The sequence below is a fragment of the Marmota monax genome, unplaced genomic scaffold (assembly GCF_021218885.2).
Source record: "Marmota monax isolate L192 unplaced genomic scaffold, Marmota_monax_Labrador192_F-V1.1 WCK01_AAM20220418_F8-fsc00034, whole genome shotgun sequence".
NCBI classification, from domain to species: Eukaryota; Metazoa; Chordata; class Mammalia; order Rodentia; family Sciuridae; genus Marmota; species Marmota monax.
Genome location: NW_026693934.1, coordinates 3,621,572 through 3,646,798, shown reverse-complemented (window position 1 = coordinate 3,646,798; position 25,227 = coordinate 3,621,572). Strand labels below are relative to the sequence as shown.

General features: G+C 33.1%; 1 long non-coding RNA gene across 1 annotated transcript in view; it reads left to right on the top strand.

Moving 5' to 3' along the window:
• The window catches only part of LOC131424917 (uncharacterized), a 56,659-nt gene that overhangs the window by 10,524 nt on the left and 20,908 nt on the right, over positions 1-25,227 (top strand). The window contains exon 3 of the long non-coding RNA XR_009228559.1: positions 2,173-2,242. This is a non-coding gene — a long non-coding RNA (uncharacterized LOC131424917). The remainder of the gene's footprint in view (positions 1-2,172; positions 2,243-25,227) is intronic.

The window sequence follows — 25,227 nt, the reverse complement described above, 5'->3', positions numbered from 1 at the left end:
CAGAACTTATTGAAAGCAAGAACCATGTGTTCTTCATATCTGTATTCCAAAGCCTAGTCTAGTGCCTGGCATATAAGAAGTATTTGAAGTGTTTGGAACAATGCATTGAATGAATTTATTATAAATAGAAAGGTTGAAGGCTGAAGAGCACTGATCTAGAAATGATAAAAACTATAAAAATCAGGATCATAACAGGGACATAATGTGCCTATTTAATAATAACCAAAAATCTAGGTTTTTTAGGTATCTGAGATACTTAGGTTAAAAGACCAGTTCTCCTAAGGCTAATAAATCTCATAATCTTAGATATATATCTTCTTAACTCTGCTTTAAATAAACATCAAAAATGTTTTGGTATGTTTCCCCAAAGATATCAAGTCATTCATGGATGGTGAATGCACTGAAAGACCAATAAAGGAACATCTACTGCTGCTTGCAGGGTTATTTGTGCGATTTGGGAGTTTATCTTTAGAATCCCAACAGGGGAAAGACTACTACAGGTTACTGTAAGGATTCCAATGGGTCCTTTTTTAAGCAATAGATGTGGAAAGACTTGTACAGGAAGCAGCCAGTGAGACCTGAAATAGTGAAGCAGCCACAGCTCTGGGCCACAATTAGAACATACAAGAGAGAAACAAAGAGTTCCATGGTCCAAGACACCTGGATTGCTGGTAAATTTCCCATCTACTGTACCCACCAGAAATATCAGTGTTGGTTGGGTAAAAGGGGAGATGTGAATCATGCCTACCAGAGCCAGCATTCATGCTCTCTGGCCAAATGGCTAATTTTCAAGGCTACCCACAGCAAATGTTCAAGCCTAAAATACTGCCAGAACTTGCTACTCACCCATTCAGAGAAAACAAATCTGTTCTGTTCCCTGTATTCCCTAGAACAAGTACCTATTAAAGGTCAGTAGTTTATTTATTAAGGAAAGATAAATCAGGAATCCAAACAAAATGTTTGCAGAATGTCAGAAACACAAAAGCCTGAACTAATTACTTGAAAATAACTGCTTGGGATTTGACCAAGCATCACTTCATTAGCATTCAGCACCATCACTTTTGCATAAAGAAAGAAAAAGAAAACATGCCCAAAAGAATGGAAATTCGGGGGGGGGGGGAGTGAATAAAGAAATAGCACTGCATAATCTGCTGTATATTTTACGTGCAATTATCAAATGTTGATATGCTATTCAGCTTGCTAATTGCATTTCTGAATTCAGCCTGTGAAATATTGAGGGCATTTAAGAATCACAATAGTGGAGAATGGTGTCCAAGTGCTAATAGGTAATGGCTGAGCAATTTGGGTCTGATGAATGCCACCAAATTTTTCTGACAGACACATATACCACTACATAAATAAAAATAAATAATCATAGGTTTGAAAAAATATTTTCCTTCTCTATTTTTTTAATTTTACCAATCTCTGCATGTACATTTTTATTAACTTTTAAAGGAAGTAGTATTTTCAAAACATTATAATGATCAGTTTCTTAATCATCAATAGTACTATCCATGAGAGTGATTTTGCAAAATTATTCATTTTTAATAAAATGTCTACATTATTTGGCATTTCAATTATTTGGCATTGAGATGATTAAATAAAAGTTTCTGCAGACAACTCTAACTACACAATTGTCTCCTAAACTCCTCACTTAATTGGATTGTACACAGGTCCAAATTATCCACCTGTCCACAGATTTTAAGGACAAGGACTGTGATCTTCCTTCCCTTGTATCCCCCAAACTACAAAGCAATTGAAGTTTCACTGCATGTGATCAGTTCATATTCAACTGAGTGACCCTACTGATATTTCTCCCCAAACCCTCAAAATTTTGCCTGTGCTGTTGTTATATGATGATCCTTCTTTACTTGCATATTTTTGTTTGTTTATTTGCTTTTTGTCCCAGGTATTCTTCAATTCTAACTAATCAATCTTTAAACCAGTGAAAAGTCATTACTGAATATGATTCTTTTTTCCAATGATATTAGTCAGTTTCCAAATATTTAATAAGCTTGTTTTCAAGATGTAGTACATAACAAGGAGTAATGAAAATTGCTATGTGCTATAATCTTGGTATTAATGACCATCTGGGAAAGCTGATAGCCCAAGGAAATATCCTACAGTGACTTTTTGATTTCTATTATAGCTCATTTGTTTTCTTTTAATTAGGTAAGAAAAGAAAAGAAATTTCTTCCCCTACTGTGGCTGTCTGAAGGAATAATGGTGCCCTAGGCAACAGGTATGGCTGTTTTAATAAATTGGCAGCAAAAATAGTATTCAGTTCTTTAGAACTGATAACCTGCAGAGAAGGAAGATTTTCAAAGTACCATACAAATTGTCATTGTTCAGCATTCGCAAGCACACACACATAGACACACAACTAACTTGTGTTGCTTATAAAATATTTCCAAAAGTATTTTTTAATATGTTTTTAAGATATTCTGAAGAATCATTCACAGAATGTAGTGGATGTTTCCAGAATAAAATAATGTGCTTTCTGACACAATGTTATGGGAGTGGTTTTTGATTATCATATCAAAAATACTGTCTTTCTGACATAGTCAAAGATTTTTTTTAAAGAAAGATAAGTAGATTACATATATCCAATAGGAAATAGATATCAAAAATGTGCATATTTTTAGTGCTGTTATTTGCTTGGTTAATTTTAAATAGATGGATGTCAAAAGTCCATGTGTCTTGAAAATTATTACTATTTATTATACACTATAATCAGAGATGGAACATTTCAAAGCTTAAAGTACAAAGCAAGGTCTTTTGATCTATAAGACATCAAATGTAAATTAGAAGTAAATAAATTGTTTACTAATGGCAATAGAAAAATATTTTGAATTGTTCGTTGGAGCATGGAGAGATCATAAGATAAAACAAGATACACAAAAGAGTCTGAAGAAAGGTACTAAATAAAATATGGAAAGATAATAGCACATCATCACACAAATATATAGATGATTAGAACAACAACAACAAAAAATCCTCCTTGGAAATCTCCCTGATTTTGTTTTAGGGGATCATGAAAATGTGTATTTAAGTTTCCTTTATTTTTTTTTCCAGAGCATTTTATATGAGTACTTTATGGGCACCAGCTCATTAATCTTTTTCTCCTTACTGTGCAGAATATAATTACTTCTGTTTTACATTTGAAGAAACATGTTTATAGTCTCTTTTGATGTAGAGCTCTGCTGTTGTTCAATGAACATGAATTGAGAATAAAGCTGAGACAACCTGGCTCCCTCTGCCAAAACATGGACAGGACTGTAAATTTAGTCAGTGAATTATAAAAGGAGACCCATATGCTTTTGTGTCACTTTTTTGTGTATGTGAACTAAAGTGATAGATGAAAAAAATGAGCAGTGTATCTCTTGTCCTACCTCCATTTCTGAATCATATTACACTATGAAATCACACAACATCACTTCGTGAATGTTGGGGGATATCACATTTATAAAATAATTTCCAAAACAACTGAAATATCACACACACAAAAAAAATCAGTTACAATTACTTAAAACCTGTATAAATGAGAAAGTTAGTACTTGCTAAATAAAAGGCTTCTTGGAAAAATTTCTACACACATTTTATTTTTGCTCTCATTGACCAAACCAATTGAGAACTTCACATTGAGATTATGTTTTAGTTCAGGGGGACAGTCTTATGGCCATCTCTGAGAGTGAGAAAAAATGCTCATGTTAGGTGAATGTTATTTTTGTAAATTTTTTTTTAAAGGAGAGAGGGAGAGAGAGAGAGAGAGAGAGAGAGAGAGAGAGAGAGAGAGAGAGAGAGAGAGAGAGAATTTTTAATATTTATTTTTTAGTTCTCGGCGGACACAACATCTTTGTTTGTATGTGGTGCTGAGGATCGAACCCGGGCCGCACGCATGCCAGGCGAGCGCGCTACCGCTTGAGCCACATCCCCAGCCCAGAATGTTATTTTTGAAAACCACTAACAATCAACTGATGTCAAGTCTGAAAACATGCCACAACTTTCAAAGAGAAAGCACATATTCTAGGGATATACGGAGGAGCTGGGACATTACACACTGGAAATGGAAAATTTTGAAGATATTCTTCTAGCAATAAAAAAGCATATATGAACAAGTTTTTATTGAAAATTCTAATTTTGAAATCTCAAACATATCTAAATATCCATACGTTGGACAGTAGATGAATAAACAATAAAATCAATGTAAAAGCAGTTGTAACTTGAATAAGAAAGATATATAAATTGATTTGGAGCAATTTTCAGAGTTTAACTAAGTGAAAAAAATGAAAAGTGCCAAAAAAAAGACCTTATAGTATATTCTCTGTCATGTAAGAGCAAAAAGATGCAAAAATGTATATGTTGATCTGCTCTTTTGTGAAAAATAAAATTTCAAAAAATATAATACCATAGGAAAGTCAAACTGGAAGGAATCAGTTTAGTTATCAGTAATAGTGAGAATGAGATCAAAAGAATGAGTAATAATAAATAACAACAACAAAAAAAAAAGGAAATAATGTCCTTCCTTTGGAGAAAAGTTAGATTTTAAGAGCAGTGTGAGAAAAAAAAAATCAAAGTAATATGGAATTCTTTGTGGCCTAAGAAAGTGAAGAAGTCTCAAAAATGATGGCAATGTCAAAGGAGATAAAGGTTATTTTGAGGAGGCTATTTACGCTTAATTCCAAGACAATTTAAATAATAAAATAGATGATCATAGGAATGTTTTAACCCATACTGTAATTAGGTGATTGATTAGAACCTCTAATAAGACAAACATCCACTAGTCTAAACAAACAAAGAAATAAATAAATGTGGAAAAGAGAAAGCCCAACAAAGATAAATATAAGCATAAGTAGTAACTTTCTTCTATTGGAAAGGAATTGTTTTAGATTAAGAGAAATTAATATGATATAGCAACTATATGTTTCTGGACAAGAATATGGCCCAGAAAATAGGGAAATTATCCAGACAGTTGATTGAATTTAAATAAAGTCTGAAATTTACTTAGTATTATTGTATCAATAATTGACTCTGATTACATAAGATGTTAAAATTTTGGATGTCTTGGTGAAGTTTACAAGGAAATACTTAGTACTCTCTTTGCAACTAAATCTATTTAAATTTTTTTTTGAAAAAACACAATTAGTAACTAACTGTAAGTCACCAAAACCAATCAACAGTCAGTTTCAACTTTCTAAATTCTAAAGCATCATTGAGTGATAGTAAGATACCCCTAGAGCAGAATGGCCAACATGGGGCTGAGTCATCACAAAAGAAAAAATTCAAAGCACAATGCCTTCCAATGTAAGAAAAGGTTTCAAATCACAAACATTGAAGGTATATTTTAAAAGACCATCTTTTCATGTCAAGATTGAATACAAATATCCATCCTATTTGTTGCTCTCCACAGTTACTTACAAAACTTGAATTTACCTTGAAGCAAAGGCGAATGCTATGTTAAGGCCAAAGCAATACACACTACCTAATGCAATGGTTTACACTGACACAGAGGACCTGAGATTTTTTTACTTGTTACATAATAATTGTGAATATTTAGTACACATATCCATGTTGGTTCGCTGACAACTGTTGTACAAAAGCAAAAAAAAAAAAAAAAAAAAAAAAGAGAGAGAAATCAGCCACCCAGAACTGAAACAAAGTCTGAGAGTTGGAAGCAAATATTTCAGATCTAAGCAATGTCTTATAAGCTATAGGAGAATTAAGAAAAGTCAAGAGGGCACAAGAATTCTGAAGATCTACATAGCAGACCAGAAATCAGAAAAAAAAAAAAGAAAGAAAGAAAGAAAAAAAGAAAAGAAAGCAAGATACTACAAAGAAGTCAGGAAAGCAATTAGTGTGCCCAACTGGGGATTAGCATCACATTATGAGAAATAGAAAGTCTGTTGGTTCATTTTCATAATAGAGTATGGAGTATGTTGGCTTAAATATAAAATTGGGATGTAAGAAAAGCAGCTGGAGGGTAGAACAAAATTAAAAGTTCCAAGCAGTTGACCTCATAATATGAAAAATTCACAGACCTTAGACAAACAGGAGGTGAGAGGGAAGGGGTCAGCCTAACCAACAGAGATAAACTGCAAGATACACTCAACCCAAAAAGACCTTCCTGCCACAAGAAACAAACAAACAAACAAACAAAAAATGAGGTGGGGAAAATTAAAGGTACATTTCTTTAAATAACCCAATAGGAGAGAGTAAGATCTAAGCAATGCTGAGGAAGACTGTACTTGCCATAGTCCTCAGCTAATTAGCAACCAAGGGAAGGACCTTTCGGTCCAAGGAAGTAAAAAAGCTGATTGCAATTGCTCTGGATATGCCTGTTCACCCAGACTCCGGATCTTGTAAGACCATCATTGCTTTCTCTATACCTTTTTTCTCTCATTCCATTCTTTGGGTTTAGACAGGTGAGCATGTTTTTCACACATGAATAAGAAGTTTTGCACAATGATCTTAGGCCATAATCCTTGGGGACACCAAAAAAATATTATAGCATCTCTTTCCTTTCATATCTTATTACATTTGGATTTCTAATTTTAGGAATGCTTTATAATCAATATTACTGACTTATTTGTAATTTATAAATGAATGTATATATATGGAAATTACCATTTTTTTTTTTACTGGTAAAAACATGACTAAAAAGAAATATTAGAAGCTCAGCGTGGTGGCACGTACCTGTAATCCCAGAAGCTCTAAAGGCTGAGTCAGGAGGATCATGAGTTGAAAGCCAGCCTCAGCAAAAGAAGGCGCTAAGTAACTCAGTGAGACCCTGTCTCTAAATAAAAATTTAAAAATAGGGCTGGGGATGTGGCTCAGTGGTTGAGTGCCCCTGAGTTCTATCCCAGGTACCTCAAAAAAGAAAAAAAAAAAAGAAATATTAGTGATATTAGGAATATTCAGTTTTTTTGTTCTATTTTGGTTTGGCAAAATATATTTATTAATGTTTGTAGTTTGGCACATGTAGATTATATTTTGATTATAGAAAAAGAGAAGTGTTTGTAATCTTTTGATTTAGTAGTTTACCAAATAAGATATAGGTTGAATCAGATAAATGGGCCATCCTGCATGACAGTGATTGCCAGGAACTTATTTGCCCTCGTTGGCTTTCCAGGTCCATCCTGTATCTGCCCAGCCGTACAGAACTATGGACAAAACTATGGGAATAAACAACAACAGTGCCAAACTGACCTATGACCTTTGGTCTCCTGTCTCTAGTCTAGCAGCACGTTTCCTGCTAGTTGAGAGCAGGGTCAAACCTATAGGTCACAGACTGAGTGGTAAATCTTGTTCCTTGATAATGTAGGGTCAGAGAAACTCAGTTGACCACAGAAATACCAAAGAAAAAATATTTATCCTTCTGGGTGCAGAAGTTTCAGGAACTTGGTCCAGTTAGCCTACATGTAGATGAAAATGCATTCTAAAGCAGCAACCTAGATAACTGCAGGTGAAGAATGGCTTCTTCCTAAGATCATTTAGGTTCAGCAACCTCTATGTTTGGGACATTAATCTCTTGCTCTAAGGCCATCTCTGCTTAACAGAAATCCATGCAATACAAGAAGATAGCCTTAAACCTCAACAAGATTTAGCATTCAAAGATGGTGTCTTTCACCTTTGTTTTTGACCCACTCATTCACTGCAAATGACTTACAAGATCCTACTGTACGTTTCCTTGTAATTACCTGTTGAGAGGATAAATCCATGTGCAACAAGGTGACAGGTTCTCTGAAGATTAAGAGGGAGCCTTGAGGCAGGATTGGAGAAATACTCCCCTCATCAGTGGGAAAGATTTAAACAACTAGAAGGCATCCTCATCCTCATTTGCTAGTAAAGGAGGTATAGAAATTTACACAGAAAAGAAAGAATATTCAGGAAGTTGTGCATGGCCAACAGGAGATGCCAGTCACTTATTTTTGGATCAGGGGCAGTCCATCTCCATCTCTCACTCTGATAAAATCTTCCTTTCAAAAAATTGCTTTCCAAAAAAGAAATTGATCTTATTGTTGGCTGAAGATACCTACTCTTTCTTCCATCTATGTGCAAATAGAAGGCAGTAAGAATACTTGATTTTTTTTTTCAATTATCAAAGAGGAATGACATAAGCAAAGACCTAGCAAGTGGGTGCTGCAGATCTAAGGGCTAGATGAGATAGTATTGACACAGCTGGAGGACCTGGAGGGTAATGTCCCCAAAGATCTCACCAGGGACCTGCCAGCAGCCTCCATTGTCTTTATTCTAAACATCCTTCAACAAGATCCTCACCCTTTAAAAGGCATTGTTCATGTGACTATTTCATTATGCCATTTAAGTTTTATGTTTCATAGTCTCGAGATGAATGCTATCTATGACACTCAAATGGATTTTCTTCAGTTTCTGGTTGAAACTACATGATTGGACATCTTCCTGACCACATTGCCACATCAGCCCACATTGCTGCCACCTATAGATTCTTTTGTTTTCCCTACAATTTCCCCCTAATTAGACAACTCAAATAGATCTCTATTGTGGATTCTCAGGAATTCGAAATACTCATTCTGTGATAAAGAAGAATCTCTTTTGTTTGCATTCAAATATGTTAAATGCTCAGATTATCTGAAACTGAGAAATAAGAGCCAGGTTAATGTATTATATTTAGAGACAGGATCTCACTGAATTGCTTAGCACCTTGTTTTTGCTGAGGCTGGCTTTGAATTTGAGATCATCTTGCCTTGGCTTCCCAAGCCAACTGGATTTCAGGGCTTGTGCCACTGTACCTGGCTAATGACAATTTAAAGAGGGAAGTTATGTAAAAAGGGGGGGGGAGGAAAAAATAAAAGGTGACATGCTTGAGAATCAAATATTGATTTTAGCTGACTCTGGGCCGTAATTATGGTTTTCAGTAACATGGCTAAGAAACTGTTAATAATAAACAAGTTCAGTATTTTCATGAAATATGTTATATCTAGTAAGATCTTGAGTGGTGTCTTAAATTTCTGGAAATTCTGCCAAACAGTGTATATCACAGGTTGACAACACTGCACTCTTTCATGATTATGATTAGGATGATTAGGCAAACCCTTAGAGTATTTCTAGTTAAAAAACAAGAAAAAGCAAGTCAAATCAATACGGAAAAAAAGCCTTCTCTGGTTGGCCAGGGGTATAAGAAACAAAGCAAGCATTTTCCCTCTTGTAGTTCACACTGAGCCTTCCCCACCACACCTACATTTTCCCCTAAGCAGCCACTGCCTATGCAGCTCCTGCCTGTAACTTTGTTTTACACAGGGATTGCAGACTTAACTGTCTGCATGGTCACCCACATCCAAAGGATCCTGTATGTACTTTAGAGTCTAATTATAAATCCCATTTGCTACAATCAACAAGTAAAGACTATAGATTCACCAGGAAAGATCAGTGATTTCCTGTAATTATCTGCTAAGGGAAAAGCTTAGTGTTGTGATCTCACTAAAATTACAGACAGAGAAAATATTAAAAGAGTGATCCCATATCAGAAACTAAAGATAGCAAAGATATTGCTTTCCTTAATAAATGCATTTTTTCTTAATATAAGTATGTCATTCCTTTTCAGAGACATCTGTCTAATCCTTCCCACCTGGTTCATACTTTCTCATCATGTTATCTATTGTGTATTACTTGTTGTGGCCATGTCTCTTTCTACTATTTATTAATCAACTCAAGCAGAAATGTGCTTTTCTTTATTATTAGCAGCCCACAGCAAAATGCACAAACAGAAACACACACAACACAGACAGATGTCCCAAATTTGAAAAAAAAAAATATAAACCCAAATTTTGAAGTCTAATTTGATTGCTTTTCTGCTATTCAGACTTGGGAACTTTCTAACAGAGTCTGTCATTTACTTGCTGCTCAGAAGAATTTCAGACAACTTTGGACAGAGAAAAGTGTCAGACTTTTTGTTTTCGTGATTCTTTTCTCCTTCACCTTCTGAGGCTAGAAATGTATTCTTGACATTTTTGCACTGCTCACCCCATCTGGAACTCTTATTCACTGGTTTTGCTCCTATAAAATGTTTCTATGAATAAATGAACTTCATTCCCTTATCTCCCTTTTATAATAACAGCATTTATTCAACTGTATATACAAATATCATTCAGAATATCATAAAGCATATTTTGAAATAATTAAAAATTAATAATCTGGACATATTTGTGTGTGTATGTGTGTATGTCACAGAGGATGAGGATAGTAAAGGAAGGAGACTTAACAGTTACATCATTCAGAATTTCTGTTACTTTGGGGATATTTTGAATGTTCATTGCACATATGGAATGGCATTAAGGATATCATTTTGCCATCTCTACATATAATTGATAAAATGGTGGTTGTCTTCCTCTGTTTTGTGCTGCTGTCATAGAGTTTCATGACTGGGTAATGGACAAACAATAAACATTTATTTGGCTTACGGTTCTGGAGGGTGTGAAGTCCAGGATGGAGGGGGTGGCATCTGATGAGGGCAGAAGGCATCATATGGCAAAAGAGCAGGCCATAGGAAAAAAAGCTGGAACTTGCAGCCTCAAACTTTTTTAAAAATAGGCATGAATCCATTTACAAGGGTGGGGTGACCTAAAGGCTCCTGTTGGCTCTGCCTCCCAACAGGATTGCACTGAGGATTGTTTCTACCGTGAGCTTTTTGGGGAACTTATATAAACCATACCAGTGATGATTTGACCACTGTAAATATTTTACTTTTTCTATCATTTATTCTTTAAGATTTTTCTAAATTTGGATTAATAAACACTTTTTCCTAAAGCTCATAGTAACATTGTAGGAAAAAGTTGGCAAGAAAATATTGATTATGCCCCAGAAAGATATTTGCATTGATAAGTGTACATTTTGAGTCCAGAATATCTGCAACCTTACCCTAGTCTCACTTGTTGTTTTGGTTAAAATTTCAGACATGCAGCTCTGTCAGCCTTCACAGTCACAATAGAAGTATCCATATTTAAAATTCAAGAACTTTCTGGCAACCAATATGAACAGATTGCTAATTTTTTCACCCTCAAGGGATCTGCATCATTCATATGGTATGTTAAAAAGTGTGGTTTACAAAGTCATCTATTTTCTGTTCTCATTTGCTAGTGTTAATAGATACAATGTTTTTTGTTTATTTGGTGAGATTCCTTCCAACAGAGAACAGCTTTCTCACATTTCTACATTAAATAGCAGTAGCAGAATGTACAGACACATTTCATGTTATGATACTGGACTTCAGAGATCATGTGCTTTATCTTATCAACACAGTTAGACACATGTACCAATCCTGAGCACTGAGTTTTAACAGAAAAATATTTTTTGCACTCTATAATCCATTTCACCTTGTGATGGATGAAGTTTTCTCTCCTCCAACACCATGTTTTAATCTTAGACAAGGTAGTTTAAATTAAGATTTTCTAAAACTGCACATTTTTTCCCTTATTTCCCAGAGAATGGTAAGCAAAGTTGTGAAACCAAACTCGACCCAGGTCATGCACTTTATTAGTCATCAATCATGTGTCTTTGGACAAGCTACTTCTTCTTTGAACATAGACCTTCACACCTGGAAGGTAGAATAACAGTAACTACCTTAAAAATTCATTGTGAAAACTAAAAATATATAAATATAATTTATAAAATTCTAACTGACATATACATGCAATGAAGTAGTTGAAAGTACTATATGAGTAAGGCACCCATCTAGGGAGAGCTTTATGACTCTATCTTGGATCATATCTGGAACATGGGAGGATACTTACTGCCTGTGATCAGCAAATGAAAATAAAGAACATCAGAACTTATGTATATTGGTTATATGGAGCCATATATAAACCTGGGATGAAAGAGAAACATGGGAAATGTATTAAAACTCAGGTAACATTAATTAAAATAGAAAAAAAAATTAATGGACCAATTAACAGTGGTTATTCATGTAGGGAATCATAATAGGGGCTTGAGAGAAAAACTATAAAATTACTAAAATGGGTACTAGGAAAAATTCAATTCCAGGAAGACAGATAGTTGTAAAATTGCTGGAATTGTGTTTGCAATATAGGGGAACAGATTTTTACAATCTGGGCTTCTGTTTTTCAAAGCTGGTAGTGCTTCCTACCTAATCCAAAGATTCAGTATAACCTCTGACAGCATTCAAGAGTAGATTTTTTAAAATAAGTTTCTTAGAAGATGATTATATGAGTTTTACCAATCAGTCATGCTCAATGCCAAATGACAGCCGTTGAGTATTACATTCTGGTACATGTTTTCTATTCTTCTCTGCTTTGGTCTTTTCCCTCCCTCCTGTTTCCTGGCATTGTGTGCCTAGTCTTAGCAGCAGTAGATTTTTAAAATTAATCCACAGAATTTCTTTGAGAACTCCTATCTGAGAAAATATGAGAGAAGAAATATGAGTTCTTCCAAGATATGGGCTAGGCTAGGTCTGCCTCTTGTTATTGAGTGTGAAGGAATAAGTTAGGCTGGGTAAGGAGAAAGTCTTGCTAGTCTTGACTGCCCTATTTCACAATTTGAATGTCAGAAGAGTTTCTATTCCCCATACATTTTCCCTTCCTGTGGATTGGAATGAGGTATTTAATGAAAATTATATTGCAAATGTCTCCTTCTACCTATACTCAAGAGATGCTCAGGGATGCTTCTGCGAAGGTGCTTTAGATTTTTATTTAGATCTGAATTAGCCAGGATATATTTACAGACAAAGCTTGAAAAATAGTTTCTGAAATGTCAAATTTATTAAATTTATTAACTCTTTCTGTTCTGTAATCTAAAAATAATGTTTTAAATACCCAAGTGACTTAAAAACTTATAAGCATGGAGGACACATAAATTAGCTCATTGGTTCCAAATATGGAGCAAAAGCTTAGCATGGAAAAGGCATTCCCTTTGGGGTTCTCCTTTCATGGATACAATATGGATATTTCTAAAAGAATTGTGTCTTTCTACTTTCAAAAGAAAAAAAAAAATTACCGCAAAGTTTCAAGTGTTAAGAAGTAAATGCTAAACTCTTTATAAAAGCCCCAAAATCTGGTTTGTGAAATTGGGTAATCTACTAAGATATTTAATTGCCACAAATTTCCTTTTTTCATTTTTTCCCCTCATTATCAAGGAAATTTTACAGACAAGCTTGTAACCTGACAGTCTGTAATCTTAAACATGTTGAGGTTATCTGCACCTAATTAGCAAATTCAAACCTACCTACACAGGAAGAAGAGAGAAAGGATATAAATTGTCACTTGTCCCATTTTTCAAGGAACCCACAATTGTACAACATCTCTGTTACTGTACTATATCAGGGAAACAAGATGTCTCTAAAGAGTTTGCCCAATGATTTTCTATGGAATAAAAAGCTTTCCACACATCTTTATTGCTTTTCTCATCATTGAGGAAAAAAGACTAAAAATCCAGGGTGGGTGGAAAGGTAAGTGTATAAAGAAGTCCTTTATCCTAACTTTTTTGCAGTTGCTATTTCTCTCCCCTGCCTCCTCCGTAAGACCTTGGTTTGCCAGCCACCAACTTACTCTCAATCATTTTCTTAAGTCTGGTAAAAACAGCTGTGGGGAGGAAATGTAGCTTTTCCCTTCTGCCTATTTTGGATTGTACTCTGTCTCCATTTGATAATTTAATCACATTACTGAGACATTGGCACAGAATATTTCACAGTTCTCATTATCTGTGGTCCTAATAACATATGGTAATATTTTTCTAATTATACTACCTGAAAAATATTAAAAAGTTCATCTTAATATGACAATTGTAAGGAATGCAACTTACCCATACTATTTTCTAGCATAAGGGAGCCACTGGAGATAGGTATAGATTTAATATGCTATTTGTCTCCATAGATACATGAGTAACAGTTTCTACTCAACACTATTCTGTGACTTCTTTCTGTATTCCTCTCCTTCTTCTGCTTTAAGGTATTTAATTCACTTCTACCTTGTTTTTTATTGATGTTGAAATCTTGTTCTGTTCCTTAAAATAAGATTTGATTATAAGCAAGGATAATTTCTACAATCCATGGTACATCCTGAGCTGACAAACCTGACAAACTTCATTATCTGTGCCAAAACAGTAAATTCTGCAACTAGACATTATTTTTTTTTCCATTTACTCTAATTCCTCTTAAGTACTTAAGGATATTACTTCACTAGCCAGTGGTTATCTCTTCCTTTTATTCATTCTCATCTCTAGCTTTGCTTGCATTTATTCAAGCACGTTAAGCTTTTGATTGCATTTTTTAAATAAGTGATAGAACATTGGAAGCCAAGGAGCTCCCACAAATATCATAATCTTCCATGAATGTCAGACTCTTTGCACCTACAATATTTGTCCACATGTCTGACAGGTGCCAGTTTTTATTTATTTAGATAACAAACTAGAAAGACAATAGATATATGAAGGGATTATACCTTTATGTTTTTAATGCTTTCTTCAAAGCTCAGTACACAGATAAAATGTTTTTAAAATATGTATAAATACATAAATCAAGTTTCACATTTAGTTGTAGTAATCACTCTTTGGGTTGTGTTCATTTCAACAGAATCCTAACATTAGTCAGTATGCTACAAAAACTTCTTCATAATTTGGAAAGAAATTTTCTACCCTAAATATGTTCATTAAAAAAAAAATTAAAAATTTCCAAAGTAAATGGACATAGAGAAGATGAAGTTCAATAGATATCAATTCTGCAGAGGTAATGAAAATATATGGATGTATTATTAACAGGGGTCAAGACAAGAAAGGATAGCCACAAAGTACTGAGAAGCTTCAGGGGGATATAACATTTTCAGCCATTAAAAGATATCATGTACAGAAAAACTGCAATTACAGAGAAATCCCATATACCCCACACCTAGTTTCCCTTATTATTAACGTCTTACATTGGCATGGTACATTCTTCACAATTGATGAATAAATTCTGATTTATTAACTAAAATCTGCACTTCATTCATTCATAGGTAAGTAGGTAGGTAGGTAGATAGATAGATAGATAGGTAGATAGATAGAAGTATTGGGGATTGTAGCCTGGTGTGTTTTACCACTGAGTCACATTCCTGCCTTTTTAATTTTTTTTTGAGACAGATTTTGCTAAGTTGCTTAGGACCTGGCTGAATTGCTGAGGCTGGTCTTGAACTTGAGATCCTTCCTTCTGTTTCAGCCTCCTGAAGCACTGAAATTATAAGCATGTACAGGCACATTCAGCTAAGATTCTTTATATCTTTTTGAGTTGATATCCTATCCAAGATACCATATTACATTAGGTCATCACATCTCCTTAGACTCTTATTGGCTGAGACAATTTCTCAGTTGTTCTTTGTTTTTGATGACCTTAAATTTTCTAGTAGTAGTGGCTATTATTATTATTATTATTTAGAAAAATCTTCAACTGGAATACCTAACAACTTTTAAAAATAATTATTTACTAGCAATCTTTGTAAAATAATGCTAAGCATTTGGAATAAATAAATGATAGGCTGAATGTATCATTCATGTGTAGGAAACAACATATTAATACTAAGAAATAATCCTTTGGTCTGAAATTTAATACCACATGGCACTATTGTATACCAATCTTGCCCAAAACAAACAAAACAAAAAGCCTATTTGGTTAAATTATTTCTTTGTAAGTGAAATTGATCAAAATATTAGAAACTGATTAATTAGAATTTTAATGAGAAAACAAAATATTTGAATGTTATGTTATTGTGGTAGAAATTAAAGCATGGGGAAATAAAAGATATTTTTAAAAATATGATTAGTCAAGTTTCTGTGAATATAACACAATATCTAAGACTATAAACTTAATAGGAGAAAAGGCTTATTTTGGTTCAGTTTTGCAGGTTTTACTGAATCATTGATTGGCCCATGGATTTGGGCCTGAGACACAATAGCACAAAGTGGTGTGATTGTGTGACAGCAAAGCCACTCACTGCATGGCTAGGGAATCAAAAGACAGTGAGGGAGGATCCAGGATTCCACAATCCCCTTCAAGAGCAATCCCGCAGTGACATAAAGATCTCCCACTATGTCCCATTCATGAAAGATTCCAATACCTCCTGATAGTGCCAAGGGCTGGGGAGTAAATCTTAAACACATGGGCCTTGTTGGGACACTTATCCAATCTATGGCAATGAGTGAGTCCCAAATCACTGTAATCACATTATCTTATTTTCCCACACAATCAGGGAAAGGAATGCAAATATGCAAAAAATAATAATAATAATTCATAAACTGGGATTCAGTATTCTGCTTGAATCAGGACAGAAGTGAAAATAGATTATTCTGCCTGTAGGGCAACAATGTGTTGGAAATGGAGTTATGCTAAACATAACCTTTCCTCAACCTTTATTCAAGGTAGTCGCTGAAAATTCTCTTTTCACACATAATTTCATCATTCAGTTACCTCAGAGGAAAAGAGTAACAAATACAACCTTGCCAGACAATGAAATCTTTTGAAGTAGCCTTTCCTTTTTTAAAAAATCTAAGTCTACCAGATGTAATTTTATACTAGAAAAACAATATTGAATTCTCTGAAAATAGAAAATTGCTATACGGGTTAACAATATATTGATTAATATATTTTTTTTCTAATTCAGAAACATAATAGCTATTTACAAAGCATTTGGTTACATCATTATTATTTTAATTATGGACTTCACAGGGTAATAAAACAATAACCTTTTTCTCAATGGACTACTCCTCACTTTGTATAATTTTACTTTACATATTAGGTTTAAAGAAAAAGATTTGCTATCTTTCTAGTTGTTTTAGACTGCTATATTTTACCATAACACAGAAAACTAATAATTATCAATCCTTGAATGCCTTTTTCTGGAAATTAGTTTCAGAAAAGCAATTTAAAACTTTCTTCATTCTGCTCAATAGACTACAAGATAATATGCTTTTAATTGCAGAAACTGCAGTGCCTGATATTTTCCATTTTTAGTACAACACATTGACTTTTGCAGTCATTATTCAATTTTGTACATTTTTAGAGATATTTACTTCAATGATACTCTATTTCAAATAAATAAAGGAACATCTATTCAGATTCATCCTACAAACATCACTGGATGCTGTCTTTGTGCCAGGATCAAAAGTGCTTGTTAGAGATACAAAGAGGTAAAAGGTATGTTTTCTAACACACCGACAGGACTTTCACAGACCCATAGAGCAGGGGAGAGAACTTGAACAGTAAGAGAAGAGGACCCCTTACTTTGCATGCAGTTGAAGTTACTACACACAGGAATAAAAGACACAGTTAAAATCTATTATAATTATTAATATGAGTAAACTTGTCTGACTCATTCATAATTCTTTAATTGCTATGAAACAAATATGAAATAACATGAACTATAAAATATTAAGCATAAACAATAAAATATTGAGCAAATTTATTAAGCATAAATTGAACCTCAAAAAGTTGATTTCCTGGGAAACTAAATTTTTATGTATTACATGACATGAAAGAGAGTCTAGTAATTCAATTAGAATCCAACAAAATAGGTAATTTCATGTGATTCCAGACTTGCAAGGGAAGTTTCCTAGAGGCAATGATATGAACTAAATGGATTTAGGACTGGAAATAATTAGCATGTAAGTACAGAAATGTTTTCTCCCTTCTTATAAGTGAGATGCTAGGAAGTCCAATTGGGTAATTTAGAAATGAAGTAGGAAGATATTCTAGGTCAAAGGCATTCCCCCCAAAAAATTCATTATTAAAGAAAATTTGAGATTTGAAAGAAGTAAAATTGTTTTAAAGGTAACTGGAAATGGCAAGCAATTCAATATAGACAGGGACGATTTTAAAGTCAGTAAGTAGTCTAAGGTTGACTGGGAATAAGAGCAGGGTTATAATTGAGCTCACAATATGGTTAAGAGTGACTGATGTATAAAAGGATTTAGAAAATAAAAAGGGCAAAGTGAATATTAACAGGGGCAAGGTTAGGAAGAACATTTTCTTATTCAGCATTACCAGGGATGGAAACATGCCCACTCACACACAAATAACTAAAATCCAATTATTTAGCTTATAAATAAAATAATTAACAAAAAATAAAGTTAACAATGTTTCAGGCATTGGCTTTTAGCCACTGAAGAAAATCTAACATGAAAGTGGTAAAATTTGTTCAGCACCCTCAGCCCTAAGTGTCCATAAACTATGTGACCCAAAACTGCAGCAGATTTGCTAAGGTCTTGACATTCTGATCTCTAGAGAAAGCTTTAGGGTGCTCCTTATAAGGTCATTAACTCTTCAGCTTTCTTTTTTCATTGAATGTAAGCCCTCATTTGGTGAAAAGTAGATGTAGCATAATAATAAGTAGAATAACAAACTAAAATCAAAGGCTAGCAAATGGGAAGCATACATAATCAGAGATTTTTTTCATGCAGGAAAAAGCTCAGCTATTCAGAATTCTCCATGAAGCAAAATACAGTGGCTAGGATCAGGAAACCCTAGAGTCAAAGCCCAAGTTGACTACTTCCTGCAGTATGTCCTTGAAGTTATTTACTTCTATGCATCTCTTTTCCTTTATATGAAAATAAGATTAATAAAACTTCTTATAGTATTGAAAAAATGTACAAGAAAACATTTCACACGAATGCTGAAAATATGGCATTTAATAAATGAATCTGCTCTTTTTTTTGTAGTCATAGTCTATATATTTGAAGTATTGCTCTGTACAAAAAAAACTTTTTGCCTTTTGGGGGACAAACATGTTTTTTTTTTTCAGTTTTATATATTTTATTTCCTTCTTATGCAGCTTTCTGTGACAACCTTTTAAACTTTCCAGTGTTGGCACCTTAAAACAATGTGCTTTTCTATAACACACCCGTGTATAGGTTCCTTCATTAACTGGTACCAAATTCTTATGCTTTGATTTCTTTCACTTAGCTTTAAAAATATTTTTACTAGTGAATTTTTACTAGTAAAAAATATTTTTACTAGGATTACAAATAAATTTTTAAAAATAATATATACTTGTAATCATATACACACTTCAAATTTTACCTCATTTTCAAAACAAGATATATTCCCCAAAAGTTTAGTCCTCAAGCAAAGATACCTAGAGCACTTTGAAAAAGACTCTTCATCCTCCAGGTGACAAATTTTCAAAAATTATTAATATATAGCCTATTGACTTTTTAAAGAATTTGATTAATTTCTCATTATTGGCATCTGACTTTGTACATCAAGATTAAGTAAGAGCAGTAATTTTCCCTTGTACCTGTAGCCATTTATAATCAACATGATCATAGAGTTAAGATTCAAATAATATGCATAGTAACTTTCAGTCAAATTCAAAAAAACATGTTATAAAGTAGAGAGGGTGTTGGTAGGTTGGCTGATATGAATAGTTGCTATGCACCCAAAATACTTCTTTTCCAAGCACATATGTTAGGTGTTGAGTCAGGAATACAATTAAGGAATGATTATATAATTGTTCAAAGCATTGCTGGAAAGGAAATTTCAATATTCTCACTAAAAACAATTAATATAATGAATATGATGCTTAAATTTCTGGTATGGTTTTTATAACTTGCCTAATAATTAAAAATAAAGATTTTTTTTTTTCAATTTAGCTAGGGTTCAAAATAATAAGACATCTTTACTGCATAGGCATCTGCCTAAAATGACACTTATCTGACATTTTTACTTATACGGAAAGGCATCTGATAAAAGTTTTTTTCAAGTTAAAATGGCTATCATACCAGCAAAATTCCTCAGGATTACTCTTTTTTTTTTTTTTGGTAAAATGTCATTCAGGAGTTATTTATTATATATTAGATATGAACTATATTCTGATTTTTAATAAAAATATAACCACAGGCTTCATCTTATCTCTTGCATCATTGAAAATATGATACAATTGAGAATATTTTTTTCCATAAGCAATTAGTTTTCTTAGAGGACTTTTGTCAAAAATGTAGTAAATATTCAGATATCTTTGGTCCACTAGATAAGCATTATACCTGGGAGGCCTATTTGCTTATAGCATAAATTGTATGACAGAATCTAAAATATGAAGCCTAATGAAATCTTTGCAATTACTTTTGTAAAATTAGCATAACAATAACACTGTAGCATGTCTGAGATATTTTTGAAAAAAGGTATAGTTCATTCTCAGCAAGAACAACAAAAACAGGCAACTGAAATTGAGTAATGTGTTAATAATGCAATAAGCATGAGAAAATCAGTTTTTAAAAATAAAATGCTTATTAAATATTAGGATACAAATTAGTACAATTTTGCAAGCTTAAGTATCAAAAAAAAAAAAAAAGAAGAAGAAAGAAAGAAAAAAGAAAACAATGGATTGTATTTAGAACTATGGAGAACACAAGGCCACTGATTTGGTATTCCTTAGAGCCAGGATGACAAGCAGTTTGTTAATGTCAATTTAAATGTTTTATTAAAAAATTTAACACAATTAAGAAAATTATGGACACTTGTGAATATTTAAAAGCTCACTTAAATTAACGGAGTGGAACTGCTTATAAGCCAAGGTTTCTAAGACACCTAATTAAAGCCTTGGTTAGAGGCTAGTTAGTGACAATGTTTTAATGACCAAAGAAAGTACACAGTCATCGAAAGGCGACCGTTGCAAGACACTGAAGTGACCACAAAGGACAGGATAACTTTCCACTGTGAATGATATTTCTTCTATATTGTTTAAAAATGAATATTGTCATGCAGATGAAGCTCTTACCCATTTTTGGAAGCAGCATAACAGAAAACTCTAAGAAAAGCACCGTACCTTTCTGATGCAATGCTGTGCATCCAGCATTTACAACTGAAAACAAGAAAAGCCCATTAAAGTTCCATCCATCACTTAGTTGTGTGTGCATAAGTATTTGTTTCAGACTTAAAAAGAGAAGATTAAAAGTGGGTACCCGTACAAATCAGTTCAGTTAACTTTTTATTCACTAGTAAAAATGTTTCTAAAGATGAGAGTTAAGCTTCTTCCTTTGATTGTAGCTCACACTGCTCTCACTAAAAAACATGCACTATTTATAATAAATAAATAAATGAAGCCAATTAAACCCAATAAGAGTCTCAGGATATCTGTGCCAGCAGTCAACTATTGTTTGAGAGAGTAGCCTTAATAAATCCTAGATTTCTATTTTCAAATGTAGAAATTGGGCACTGCTTTCTTCCTAAAAGAGTGTCCTTTAGCACATATTCATAGAAAGCTCATCCTTCTCTTCAAGAAAACTGAACTATAACGCTTTGTTATTTCTAATTTATTGCTTTCTTGTAATATATCAAAAGATGCCACTGTTGAGAAATAGCTTCAGTTAATGTAAAGTTGCAATGCAAGAAAAACTACAGGCCAATGACTCCTAAATCTTCTTAATGACATTCACCCATCTACCTTTTCCTACTACCCAGTGGGAGAAATAAGAAGCAATAACCCAGAATTGGAAAGGAACGGACATGAAACATTTACCGTTCGTTTTCATAAGATTACATGACTATTCACATAAGTATGATATATAGTGGATATTTTAATTTGACCTATTTTGGTAGAACATGTAGTAAGGTTGAAATGATTTTATTTATAGGCCTCATAAGAAAGTAGCAATTGAAGTAACTTTAAATTGAGTTTACATCTGCTTTAGCAAGAATGATTTGGATCATTGATATTTAAAGGGTGCCATATACCTTAAAATCCATTTGTTGAGTAATTAGAGTCCAAAACTTTAAACAAAATACATCTTTGAATGCTGAAAACTTCACCTAATGTAGATAAATGTTGCTCTTAGGAAAAAGAAGATCAGAAGCTTAGTCTAATCTAGTGACAGATCTTCTGGATTAAAAAGAAATCAAGTAATGTAAGCATAGGTAATCATTATTTATGGACATTTTTTAGCATAACAAAGCTGGGCTGCCTGGGTTTGCTTGTGCAACATAAACCTGAAATGTATAGATATATGGGGCACAGGTCTCTGAAAAACGCCTCATGTTGTACAGCTATTATAGAATAAAATGGAGGTGTTTCATTACATGAGTAGCTTGCTCTGTGTATGTGACTCCTCATTTGAAACCTTATCTCTTAAATGAGTCAGAATATATCATATAAAAGCTAATGGGCCTGGTTGGAGGTCCTCAACATCTCATTGCTTCTCTGGTTTCTCACAAATACCCTAAACCTTGAAATTGTTAGTGAGTTTCAATAATGGCTAAGATCTCTTAGTCATGTGAGTCTAATTTGTTAAACTAATTCTGTGTATTAGTTACTATATTTACAGGATTTCCAAGTACTGTGTGGTAATCAGCCTTTCCTGCAGGTTATACAAAATCAACAAAATAATTTACCAACATCACATGTTAGACATCCTAAACCTCATTTGGTACATTATTAGAAATTAATATTTACTCAATTGGGAAATTGTATGACACTTACCCTTTAAAGATGAGAAAAGGGATTTGCTTTTCTTATGCTTTTGAGAAAAATCCTTGCAGTTTGAGCCTGCCAATGGATATTATATCATGCTTGAAAATAAATTTGATATCAATTTTGAATCTTAAATCTTTGCATACCTCTTGTAACTTATTCTTGGGGAATCAAAGGAAATCACAACAGTAAAATTAAGATACTAGGGCTGGGGATGTGGCTCAAGCGGTAGCGCCCTTGCCTGGCATGCGTGCAGCCCAGGTTCGATACTTAGCACCACATACAAACAAAGATGTTGTGTCTGCCGAAAACTAAAAAATCAATATTAAAATTCTCTCTCTCTCTTTAAAAAAAAATTAAGATACTAAAAATGATTTAAATACCTTACCACAAATGAAGACAAAACGAAAAAATTAAATTTAAGATTATGAATACATAATCAGAAAAAGCTGCCCCAAATAAACTAATATCAAACAAAAACTAGAAGATAGCCTAATTATAGCACTAAAAAAATCACTAATTTAACAACAAAATTTTCTTAGCTTCATAATCACCTATTTCCAAAACATTTTATTCCTTTTAATCAATAAAAATCAATTTTATAATTAATTTCAAAAATACCTAACATTATTCTAATTCTATTATTAATCTACACTTAGCATTTTTTCTTTTAAGGATACCATTTTTCTTCTATTTTTATTGAAATTTTAAAAATTTAGTATTTATTCCCCATGCTTCTAAAGATCTCTGTGTGCTTCTCTGTCTCATCATTTATCTCTGTACATTTTAATTGTCTTGTCATCAAGTTAGAGATATGAACCAGCTTCTGGCACCTAGCTCAGAAACTGTCAAATAGCTATCCAATATGAACTCAAACAACAAAACCAGTGATCTTACAAATGCACACACACACACATACAAATACACACACATATATATATATTCAATATATATATTCACACACACACACACACACACACACATATATATATATATATATATATATATTTAAAATTATCTTTCACAATTATAGAGAAATAGATAAATATTCCTGGTTGAATGAATTTAACTCACAAGTGAAACTCTGGCTATAAAGGAGTATGAGATGATATGTTTACACACACACACACACACACACACACAGAGTTATTCTAACCTTTCCAGTGCAGAAAAACACACTTGAAGAAGCCACAGTGATCCTGAGGAGCAATCTTCTATGTTTTCCAAACTATGCTATTCACCCTGTACATCTGGCCCTAATCCCTGCCATTTCTGAATCCTGCAGGACATTGTCATGCACACAGGAAGAAACTGGGTCTCTGATAATGGAAGTTACTTGCCTAAGATTATAGAGTGAGCAAATCCTAGTTAATACAGCTTTAAAATTCTTCTGTTCATTTTTAAAATATCTGTTTATTAAATTTGTGTTTTGTTTTTAAAAATAGGCTTGAATTAAATTAAACTGTCATTTGTAATAACACAGATTAATAGGGTCTATGAAAATTTAGTTCTTTTAATGATCACAACCTAAATTAATATATGAAAATATATTCATTTTTGTAAGGAAAGAAAGGTAGGGGAGAATTGTAACATACTACTACATAGTTATCTAATTAAAAGAGCTGGTTACAAAAAGAAAATCAAATCTAACACTTTAAAAAATAGATGGTCTTCTAGGTTTACTAGATCATGTTGTCCAATTTTGGGGATCATATAAACCACTGAACCAAAGGATGGGAGATATTTAGTAATTTTCTTGAGATCACAGCTCTAGTATCTGATGACTTTGGGAATAATTACATTAGAAAGGTTTGAGAGATACACTGATGACATAGAAATATAATCTTATGTAAATTTTTATTAAAGTTCAAGGGAAGATTTTCATTATGTGTTCATTATTTCATTTTTAATATGTGTATATCACTTTGCCCACATGCAACTTTTATTACATAGTTATTATGATTGAAATATGAAAGAAAAGTTTATAATCTTTCAATCTTCATTGGGGTAAATAGAATTTCCTAAAATTCCTCAACCTCCCCCCACATCATAATATCATAGTATAAATTCTTTTGTTGTTGTTATTTTAATTGAACCTCATTTGAAGAGAGAGAATTAAGTTAAGACGGGGATCTGGATTAAGGTGGGACCTTATTCAATAACTGGTGTCCTTCTAAGATGAGGACATATATGCACAGAGGAAGGCAGATGCAGGAAATGCCACATTACCACAGGTATGCTAGATTATTGGAATAATGAATCTTCAAGACAGACAACACCAAGGATTTCTTAAAAAAGACAGAAAGAATATTTTCTTAGTGTTTTCAGAGGAAGCATGGTCCTCCAGTATACTGACTTCACACTTTTAGCCTTCAAAAATATTGTAATAAATTTCTCTTGTTTTAAACCATACTGTTGATGACACTTTGTTACAACAGCCCTGAAAAAGAAATAGACCACTTAAAGATAAGTTACCTAAATAAAAAGATTGATAGATATATGCAAATACATACATAAAACTACATATAAATACGTACCAATTTGAAAACTTTGTGAAAATGAAAATATTTGCTAATAGAATACATGTTTTATTAAACTATTGCATTTCATATATTTTTTCTATGTAATATTTTTAATCAGCTTGTATAATAAAAATCTGCAGAAATATATTTGTCAAAAACATTAGTTCACCAGCTGGGGTTGTAGCTCATTGATAGAGCACTTGCCTCGAATGTATGAGGCACTGGATTCAATTCTCAGCAACACATAAAAATAAATAAATAAAATAAAGGCATTAAAGAAATTGGTTCATAAA